Source organism: Lactuca serriola, chromosome 3 (assembly GCF_051521515.1).
Source record: "Lactuca serriola cultivar US96UC23 chromosome 3, Lser_US96UC23_V15, whole genome shotgun sequence".
Lineage (NCBI taxonomy): Eukaryota > Viridiplantae > Streptophyta > Magnoliopsida > Asterales > Asteraceae > Lactuca > Lactuca serriola.
Window position 1 is genome coordinate 217,839,026 of NC_136410.1, and position 12,108 is coordinate 217,851,133.

The window sequence follows — 12,108 nt, forward strand, 5'->3', positions numbered from 1 at the left end:
TGGGTTGCTCAACCAAAAATACCTTGAGGTTAAGAGGATTTCTGAGGATGGATTCGGAGGGATGCATAAAATGAGCATTGTTCGGAAAAAGTGGGCGAATGTTTATGAGGATTGTGAGTATTTGGAGTATGGGGTGTTATTAGGAAAATTATAGACACAAATGCATGCGTTGCGGTCTTGGCATAATGGTTGGGTTCGATTGGGATTGTCTTATGTAATATTAGTGTACTAAAATTCAGTTTTGCTTGGGGGCAAGCAAAAGTCAAGTGTGGGGTATTTTGATATGAGCATATTTAGTCATATAATTCATGCATTATCTTAATACTTTATGTTGTTGTTGTCTCATTTAATGAACAAAAGGTGCTTAATTAGTTTATAATTTCATTTTTCAGCAACAATTACATGCTCGGATAGAAAAGGAAGCAGAACTAGCGATTGGAAGCTTGGATCTTGGATTTTGAAGAAAGAAGGATGTTGCTGGACAGCTTGACCCCTCGTCAGTGTTTTGGCCATATCTCATAAACCGTAACTCCGATTGACGAGATTCAAAATGTTCTAAAAAGTAGACACAATTTCGGACGACTTTCATGTTTTGAGAAAATGCTGATTCGAAACGTACTCGGCGAGTAGGATCGATTACTCGGCGAGTTGTATCGAACTTTCGCGATTCTGGACGCGCTGACTTGCCGTACACGGGGTTTAAGTGACGGACTCGCCGAGTAGCCTCTGTTTTGTGAGAATCTATATAAAGGGACTTTCAGATCGATACCCTAGTTAATTTTTGATAATTTTTGAAATTTTTGCATTAAAATTGCTAGGGCTAAATTAGAAAATTTTGGTAAAGCAATTAGGGATCATGCTAGTATTATATTTGATGATTGCATGAAGACTCAAATGTTTAGTTGAGTCTATATACGTTCTAGTGCATTTGTGGCTTCCTTATTCCAGTGAAATCATGGGACAAAAACATGACCTCGCTTAGTTTGAAGGATGCAATATGTTTAGCATCGTGTACCAGAAATGTATCCAGGAAAACTATTATCGCTAACCAATAAGGGTTGAAGTTGAGCGCCCCTGCTTAAGCATGTAGGTTTTGAGTGAAAAAAAAAGTGAGTTACATGTTATAAAAAAAAGAGAGAGAGAATTACAAGAAAAGTTTGAAGAATTTTTGGAGCATCAAAGTTAAGTATGAAGTTCAAAGATCAAAGTTCTGAAAAAAAAAGTTGAAGATACAAAAAATCAAACAACAAGGTGGTGAATTCAAAGAAATTAAAGATCAAATGTCAAAGAAGTGAAGAATTCTAAAAGAGCTCCATAGTGGTATCATAAATTGTAATTGTCTAGATTATGTATGCTTGGGTTGCTCAACCAAAAATACCTTGAGGTTAAGAGGATTTCTGAGGATGGATTCGGAGGGATGCATAAAATGAGCATTGTTCGGAAAAAGTGGGCGAATGTTTATGAGGATTGTGAGTATTTGGAGTATGGGGTGTTATTAGGAAAATTATAGACACAAATGCATGCGTTGCGGTCTTGGCATAATGGTTGGGTTCGATTGGGATTGTCTTATGTAATATTAGTGTACTAAAATTCAGTTTTGCTTGGGGGCAAGCAAAAGTCAAGTGTGGGGTATTTTGATATGAGCATATTTAGTCATATAATTCATGCATTATCTTAATACTTTATGTTGTTGTTGTCTCATTTAATGAACAAAAGGTGCTTAATTAGTTTATAATTTCATTTTTCAGCAACAATTACATGCTCGGATAGAAAAGGAAGCGGAACTAGCGATTGGAAGCTTGGATCTTGGATTTTGAAGAAAGAAGGATGTTGCTGGACAGCTTGACCCCTCGTCAGTGTTTTGGCCATATCTCATAAACCGTAACTCCGATTGACGAGATTCAAAATGTTCTAAAAAGTAGACACAATTTCGGACGACTTTCATGTTTTGAGAAAATGCTGATTCGAAACGTACTCGGCGAGTAGGATCGATTACTCGGCGAGTTGTATCGAACTTTCGCGATTCTGGACGCGCTGACTTGCCGTACACGGGGTTTAAGTGACGGACTCGCCGAGTAGCCTCTGTTTTGTGAGAATCTATATAAAGGGACTTTCAGATCGATACCCTAGCATGGAGAGAAACCCTAGGAGGCTGAGAAACGATTGGAAGTGCTGCTAGGTCGTGAGGAACTGAAGAATCAACCCTACATTCAATTGTGAAGAGAATCAAGACAATTTTGGTTTATTCTTAGTAACTTTTTGATTTGAATCATGTTTACATACTTTGATTTTGTTTTTGGGTTTATGTTTACTGCAATCATGAGCTAAAAACTTATTCTTCTGTTAGGGTAGACAATTTTGTGAACATGGATTGATTATTTGAGTAGGATTATTTTTAATTGGTAATTATGTTTTGTTAAGCTTGTTAAAGAACCTTATGTGTTGACAATAACTATTCTTTTGTTAATAAATCAGTAATTAAGTTGTATGAACATCTCTTAGTTATTAATTTCATATGATTTATTGTGACCACATAGTTGTATGTCTAGGATTAACGAATGTGAAACTAGAATTAACTAGAAGATAGGTAAGTTAATGTGTGGGCTTGTTTGATGAACATCAGCAAGAGGTTAATTGAAGGGCCAATTTAGTTAACCACTACAAGTCTTACTTAACCCGAATCAATAATCTAGGAAACCCGTTAATTTAGACAACTGGCCATTGCTTGAGTTAATTTGTTTTCTAAGAATTAGGAATAGCGAACGTGAACCTAATTATCTTAATCGGTAGCCAATGAAGAATTAATCCGATACATTAAAATCATCCATGGGAACAAATGAGTCGTACCTAAACAGAAGTCCTCTTTACTATTAAATTTAGTTGGTAATTAATTGTTTTAGTTGCTAGTTAGTTAATTTGTGTGTTGGTTATTCTAATTAAGTTCCTAGTCTTGTAAAACTAGAGAAAACCCCCTTTTGTTATTTGTTTTATTTAGATAATATTAGCATTTATTTTAATTGTTTACCGTTCCCTGTGTTCGATACCCTACTTGCTTGAACTATATTACTAATCGATAGGTACACTGCCTTTTGTGTGTTTATTTTGTGTCTAAGTTAGTAGGATTAAAACTAGTTGGTTTTACACACATCAGGTAAAATACCATTTTTACCCTTTTCTTACTTTTTACACAACCAAAGTCCAAGCCAGAATGCATAAAAAACCTAAAACCCAAAATGGCAATCCAAAGCCCAAATCAAAAGCACCAAAAGCCTAATATGGACCAATAACTCGATTGGGCCCCAAAACCATTATGAACCTACTTCCAAGAAAACCCTAAGTCCATCCATGGCCCAAAGTCAGAAGCTAAACGGCCCAATAAGGCCCAACTCTCAAAAAGCCCAAAAGGACTAGCTGGGGAGTACGCCTCGCGTACCATAATGGTACGCCCAACGTACTCACCCTAAGTCGATTATGCACAAAATCAACATTACATTGAGCGTACACTTGCGTACGTCCAACGTTCTCTTCCAGGGTCTAAAAAACTAAAAATAAGTTCTTAATGATTAAGACAATGACATCTAAATTTTGATATGACCCTAATGAGATGTCTTAACACATAAAGTTGGAAACTTTACTCCTTTAAAACGCTTAATGAGACCAAAACCTTAATAAAATCCATAATAATCACCCAAACTCATGCATTCACCACAATAACTCATCAAGATGACTTTTTTGTGAACAAGGGACATCCCAAAGGCCAAGATCCATCATACAAAGCTCCTGGACTAGCCTATACACACAAGGATGACTCTAAGGACCAAAATGAACACAATATACTCCTTAAACTAGATCGAAACCTAGACTCATCAAGATAGAAACTTTAAACCTCAAGAAGATAGATCAAGGTGCTCAAAGTCTGGATCCAAAAGCTCAAAGCTATCCCAAACTTTTCTAAGAAGCTCATTCTTCTGCAAAGATCAGCAAAATGCATGAAATACCACCAAAAGCTCAAATACCACTCAAATGGGGGCTAGGGTTTCGTTTCTAGGGTTTAGAGGAATAGAGGCTTGAGATAGGGTTCGGTGATGAGTTAAGGAGCTTAAATAAGGTCCAAGACCCTAAATTAGGGTTTGAGTCTAACTGGAGTACGCCCAACATACTCCACAAGACATGCATGATGATATGGCTTAGTACACCTAGTGTACACCATTTTACATCCAACGTTATGTTCTTTTCACTAGTACACCATGCTTACACATGTGTACGCCCCACATACACTATTAAACCCTAAATCACCAAACTTCTGAAGGCCATAAAGTCTTCGTTATAAGTTCATTTTCGATGATCTTTATATCCATGAAAAGGTAATGAGAAGCTCTACACTTCTATCAACTCAAACTTGCTTTAAAACTTCCCGAATAAAAATCTAATTTCCATAAAAGCCCGAGCTAACACTTTACCGAAATACCCATTGGCTCCAAAACACCAACTGAACTCCCAGACCATCTAAATCACATTACCCACACCTAAATGGGTCTAAATCTCTTTTCCTCAAAGGCCCTATTCCTGATGATACCTGAATAAGATGATACCAAATTATTCGGGTCACTTCCCCATATAAGGAGACGATTCGGAACAGAGTGTTACACTGGAGGCGACAACGAACAGAGGTTGAGGACTATGGATGGCATCCGGTGACCCAAACAATTTCATAAATTTTGTTTACTAGGGTTTTTGCCCCTTTTTTATATTCAGAGAAATTTTTTACATGTTTGAATGCTCAAAAATAGAGGATGATATCCATAGAAACTATTTTTTTTCGTTAACCACATTATACTTCTAAATTATCAGCATGCATTTAAAAATTTTCAAAACTGTTAGAATTTTTTAAGTTTTTTTTTCTTTTTTTTACCACAGGTGTCCTATTGGTCATTTCCACGTGTGTCCATATGAGATTTCCTATATAATCTCTAAGAAAAAATTCAAAATTAGGGGTGTCCATGGATACTCTTCACTCTAACCTAGTTTCGCCTGTATCGTGCAACTCACGATTTTGACTCAATTTAGCCATTAAACCCAAAACATAGAGTTCATGGTCTAACTTAGAATGATCAAATGTTTAGTGGTTAAATTGGGTCGAAATCAAGAATTTCATTTTGTTAAGTCAAAACTCCTAGAATCTTAGTTGGGAATTCAAACGATTTCTTGTTATGATGAGATAACTTGCATAATCCAAGTTTACGAGGTTCATAATGGACGCATTTCTACAATTTTAACATGTTTTTATGCATTTTATATAAATTCATACATTACATAATTTTAAAACAATTATGCATTTTTTGGTAAATCGAGATACTATGACGTTTTTTGGTGTATCTTGTAAGATACAATTTTATCCACAATAAATTTAGATACCAAATTTCGCATGTGCATGTTTATATACGTATCTAACATTAATGTAAGAGAATTTGGAAAAAAAAAAGTTATATGCATGTACATATACACATGTCTTTTTTTGAATGTGAATATGCACAAAAAATAAGAATATACATTAAAAATGCATTGTTTTCGAAAAAAAAATCATTTTTAAATATTACTTTCGAAATATAGGTTATATTTTCACCTATTTGAAAAAATATATATATTTTAAGAAAAAATATTCCTTACATTTCGAAATACCTATTTTTCCAAAAAAATTAAAAATAAATAAATAAATTTTTGGTGAATATTCATATTATTTTGTGCATACGTATATACATATATAAAAGCATAATCATATGTATTTAATTGTCTTATGCATATGCATATATTTATTCATATGTATATGCATATATTTATTGATATGTATATGTATATGCTTACTCTTATGCATATAGAGCCACTAAAAATTTTTTTTTAATGTACATGTGCATATGTACATGTTTTTTAAAAATATGCATATACACTAACAAATATGAATGATAAAAAAATGTAATTTTTGGAAAACCTTTTTCTAAATATTAATATCAAAATATAAGGGGTATTTTTGTAGATTTAAGAAAAAAAGTAAAAAAAAAATAAGTGAAAATATACCTTACATTTCGGATTTAACATTTAATAAATTATTTTTTCAAAAAAATACATTTTTAATGCATATTCATATTTTTTCTATATATACACATTAAAAAAAACATGTGCATATGTACATGTATATAATTTTTTTTAAATGTTTTTTGCAATTCTCTTATATATATATATATATATATATATATATATATATATATATATTTGGTACCTAAATTTAATGTAGATAAGAATTTTGTTAGTTCTCTCCCTCAATTTAGTTATCCATTGATCTTGCATTTACATATATATATATATATATATATATATATATATATATATATATATATATATATATATATATATATATATATATATAAGAGCCAAAAGTGGTTTGGAACTCTAGGAACCAATTTATTTTTTAATTTTATCATTAAGATAATCAGAGTAATACTTTATTGTTTTCAAAACATCATAGTGAAAATCATAAAAGAAAATAGTGTGAAATCTCCTATGGATGTGATGTAATCAGCTCTGGCTCACCCCTTTCTACAAGAAGTACTTGAAACATTTAAAGTTAAAATCATAAGATAAAAGCATATTCAGTTCCCTAAAATACGACATAGCATACTGTAACACCCTGTTTCAGGTTGAATCATAACTCAGGGCTGTGACGCGAAGATGAACTATCATAAGTCTTCAGGCCTTGGGGAAAGATAGGTTTAAACCCATTTGGATGTGGGTAATGTAGATTATGTGATCCAAGAGTTTGTGTGGTGCTTTAAAGCTCAAGGGTATAATGATAAAACGGATGGTTCGTGTAACATCTGTTCCAGGTATGAATCGACTTTTAGGTATTAACTTATTTGGAGTGACCACGCATGGTTTTGAGGCACCACAGCGTAGCGGGTGCTTTTTAGTGAAAACCCTAATTTTTGGGTCTTGGACCCTTAATAAGGAACATTAATGCTAGGGTTTCAACCTCCATCTTCCTCTCAATCTCAAAAAGCCTAACCTTAGCCTCTATTGGAGTTTTGAGCTCAATCTTGGTGCTTTTGGTGGTTTTATAAGGAGAAGAAAGCTCTTGGTGAGGTGATCACTTGGCAACCATCATTTCTTCAGCTAAGCTTATCCCTTAGACCCTAGTGAGTGTCCAAGACTCAACCTTTTCTTTCCATGTTTCCAGATCTTTGGATTTTGTCCTCTTTTTCCATGTTTTGTTGGTTTTGAGTTACCGGATCTCATAAAGTTTGCAACTTTATGAATCTTCTGGTCAAATAGAGCATTTATCGTCTTGGATGTGAATTGTAATCGAGATTGATGTCATGCATATGAGTTTAGGTCATAAAACCCTATTTTTGACCAAAAATGGAAAAGGCTTGCATTGGGCATAAAAGTCCATAAAGCCATGATTTTTAAGGTCCCTTTGGAGCATGAAATCCTTCTAGAAGCTTTGGAGGTGAAACTCTAAGGATTGGGTTCTTATTTAGGGTCTTGATGCCTTAAGTTCCATTAGAGATTAAGGTTGGTGGGTTTTGAGGGTTAAAGTTGCAAACTTTACCCATAAAGACCATGGGAAGGACCGGATCTAAGCTTTTGGAGCTTAGATAGTTGAAGGAAACGACTTAATGGTTTAATTTGTCCAGACACATCACCATGGCGTGGTTAAGGTTACTATGATGTGGTGACTTGGTTTGAAACCGCCTGTTTTATCTGTTTGTGGCCACGACATGTTCAAGGAGACCATGATGTGGTGACCATCTATGTTGACCTTGACTAAGTTTTACCTAAGGGTATTTTAGGTATTTGAGTTATAGGCTAAGATTTGGTAACTGTTTATTGTAAAGGTGATCGGTAGAGTTTGTATTCAGAGCGGCATGTTGATCAGCTATCTTTTCAGACTGAGAGGTAGGTCTCCTCGTTGTACTTGTGGGTCGAAGGCACCAATGCAGACCCACTAGAATCTGTTATGCTAATTGTATTCATGAATCTTGCATGGTATGTCGGGCTATGACAATTGTATGACAGGCTAGGCCCATTTATATGTTGGGTTGGGCCCATAGATCAGGAAGTACTAGGCCCAATGTATGTTAAGTAGGATGCTAGATGTCTCTATGACTCTTGAATTTATACATTGGGCTGGACCCGTTGATTTGCATGGGCTAGGCATATTATTATCGGTTGGGTCTAATACATGGGCTAAGCCCAATGATATGTATCATATGTGGTATTTTAAGGAACTCACTAAGATTTGTGCTTATGATTTTATGGTTATGGTTTCAGGTACTTCCAGTTCGAAAGGGAAGGGCCTGGCTTGATCGCATTGCATCCACCTATATTTTCGCAACTTGATGATTTTGAGATTGTACTCTGATAACTATTTTATTATGATATACTTTTGAATAATTGGAAAAAGATAATTGGTGTTTTTGGTTGAATAAAAATGTAATTTTTACCTTATAAAATTTGGGATGTTACAAGTTGCTATCAGAGCCTTGGTTTGAGGGATTCGGACACACTATCGGGTGTGACATAACTCAAACTGAGGAGTTAGTAATTTTTTAAAAGAAAACAAATTTCTAAAAAGACTTTTGTAAAAAAAAATGGGGTGTGATGCATGCAATCCGCCGAGCTCAAGTAAGTGATTCCCAGAATATGTTGATATGATCTATGATATGAATGTTTGCATGCCAGGATAAGGCTAGGGATAATTTCAGGAATTGCAAGATAGACCGGTTTGATATGTGATGCCTTGTATCCTAGGAAGCATTAGATGCTACGTTTGTTAATATGTATTAACAGTAATTTCTAAGTGTATGATTTAAAAATTGTATACGATTAGGACCATATAACCCTAGAATGACTGATTTTCGCCTTATTTCTTGTTCGTTGTTTGGTTGTGGTCCTAGGGTAGAGTCTTTTATTTGACAGTCTATTTGATCTTATATTGTACATGGCATCAATGACATGACGAACTTGTACAAAGTTTGACTTGCATTGGATGAGACTCATGTCAGTGGAACAACTATTTCAATTTTTGAAGGTGTGACAAAGATTTGCTTTTGGTTTGAAAAGACACAAATACCCTTTTTCAAAATGATTATTTTATTTATGCAAGATGAATTATCATCAGTTATACCAAAAGCATTGGTAACATTAGTGCATGGCACAAAGACTAAATTTTAGGTTGAAATGGCTACAACAACAGGTGTTCCTTGGGGTATGCTTGAAAGTGTGGGTGACCAATCATTGTAAGGGTCTACTTCTGTTTCTTTTTTGATTGAGTGAGTATTCTACAATTTTACCCTTTTGTTTGTACAAGGTACTTTCACTTTCTTAATATTTCAACACTAATTAAATAAATATGATCTGATATATTCAGTGTATTGTAGAAATGACCTTTCTACCCTTGATCCTAATCAAATCCTACAAAAAGAGAGAAATGATGGTTCTACCGTTGATCCTAATATAATCCTCTTGCGTTTTTTTGAAAAAAAAACTTTTTTTAAATATTAATTTTGAAATATAAGTGATATTTTCACTTATATATATATATATATATATATATATATATATATACATATATATATATATATATATATATATATATATATATATATATATACACACACACACACATGCATACATACATATTATTTTTATTTTTTAAATAAGCAAAAATATTCCATATATTTTGAAATTTATATTTAAAAAAAATTTTAAAAATGAATTTTTGATGAATATTCATATTATTTTGTGCGTATGCAAATCGATATATATATATATATATATATAATCATAGTCATATGTATTTAATTTGCTTATGTATATATTTATTATTATTGATATACTTACTCATATGCATATGCATATACTTATGAATATGCATATAGAAATTTATATGCACATGCATATACTTATTAATATACATATGTCATATATTTATTCTTATGGATATACATATATACAGACATAACCATATGTGTTTAATTGTCTTATGCATGTGCGTATAGTTATTCATATACATATGAATATATTTATTCATATGTGTATACATATCCTTACTCGTATACATATAGAGGCACTAAAAATGTTTTTTATTTAAATGTACATGTATATATGTAACACCCGCAAATTTGGGCTACACAAATAAGTTACTATAAGTCATAATAATAACTTTGAAAGATGGGATTATTTAGGATAAAAATCATTACCAAGTTATAGTATATGTGCCAAGGACTCCATATATATAAAGAAAACTGAAATCCGACTTCGTATAAAGAAGTTATGCTTCTTCGAAGTTTCGCGATTAAACCAGCACGACTTTACGTATTGTAAAAAGTGAATTTTTGATAAATTGATTTTTAGCCTAAAAGTTCTAAACGAAATTTGTAGTAGTCATTAAACCGAGAGCGTGTATATAGAGAACGCCCAAATCTGACTTCGTGAGAGGAAGCTATGATATTTTGAAGTTTCAACACAATAATATACGGCTCAGAAACCGAAGTAGAGCTCGGTTAATTGTTAGGAAAAACTATCTAAACAAGAGTTAAAGATCTCGTGCCTATGATTACGTCAATATAAAGACAGTTTAGAACGGATATCATATGAGAAAATTATGATTTTTAACGGAATTTAGTAGACTAAGCATATTAAAAATATAGCTTTGAAAATAAAGTAAAAATTAGCCAACAAAGCCTAATGAAATTTGTAGATCTCGTCAAGATATTTATGGGGATATAAAGAACATCGAAAATGGAGCTCGTATGAAGAAGTTACATCATTTTGAAAAATACATAAATTCATGTGCGTGGGGCACGTACGATGACGTGGCATGTTTTGGAGGCGACACATGGCATGGTCGCCCTCCCAATCTTTGAAGAGGCAAGGTGATGTATCACCATGAGATTTAGACACATGGCACCATGAGATTTCGACACATGGAACCATAAAAATACGACACATGGCACGTGCTATAATAAAGGGATGTGGATAAATAAGATGGCGACACATTGTGAGCAACCTAATGACCCAGTAAATCCTAGTTACGTGGCAGGCCTTGGGATGGTGCGACCTGTAACACAAGCAAAATCTAGGTCAAAATTAAATTTTTATAAAACCATAATTGGGATGTACCAAGTGGTAGATATCATAACGAGGTTTCCAAAAATATAAAGAACACTAAAATCCGAGTTATAACGAAGAAGTTATGACCGATCGAAGATCCGCGACACTACCGGTAAAACGTTGTTAAGCGTAAAATACGAAATTCCGATAAAATACTTTCTAGCCTTAGGTATCTAAATAAAATTCATAGATATCATTAAACAGTGAACATACATAAAAAGAAAGCCCAAATCTGACTTCGTATGAGAAAATTAAAATTCTTCGAAGTTTCGGATATAGCGATAGATGGCTAAAAACTCGAAATAGAGATCGAGTGATTTTTAGCCAACACAACCTAAACGAGAATCGAAGGTATTGACAATAGTAATACAACGGTAAAAAGACAGACGAAAACGGACGTCGGATGAAGAAGTTATGGTTTTTTAACGGACATTTCCAGTCCCGACCTGTTAAAAGTATATTATTAAAAATAAAGTCAAACTAGCTAACGGAGAATAAACGAACGTTGTAGAGTACAGTCTCACCTACGTGTGGATATAAAGAACGTCGAAAACGATACTTGTATGCAAAAGTTATGCCATTTAGAAGTTCAATTAATCGGGTTACGCCAAGCATAATGCGGCACGCCCAGCATACCCGGATGCATGAACCGCCTCGGGTTACAACCGACCTGAACAACACTCGAGTGCCATACAAAAGCGCTGGCGTCATGTTCGCCCAGCGTAACCGAAGTACGCCCAGCATAATCCCTCTTTCAGCACCCTATAAATAGAAGTCGAGGGCTCCCGGGTTTTATTCCTCATTTCTTCCTTCCCCTCGCATTTTTGCATCGTTTTGCGTGCAAGTTATACCCCGAAGCCCCGGTATCATTACCGAGACCCGAAGAGAGTCCCGAAGCCCCGAAGATCCCGAAAAGTGAAATTCCCGAGCCGAAGCTCT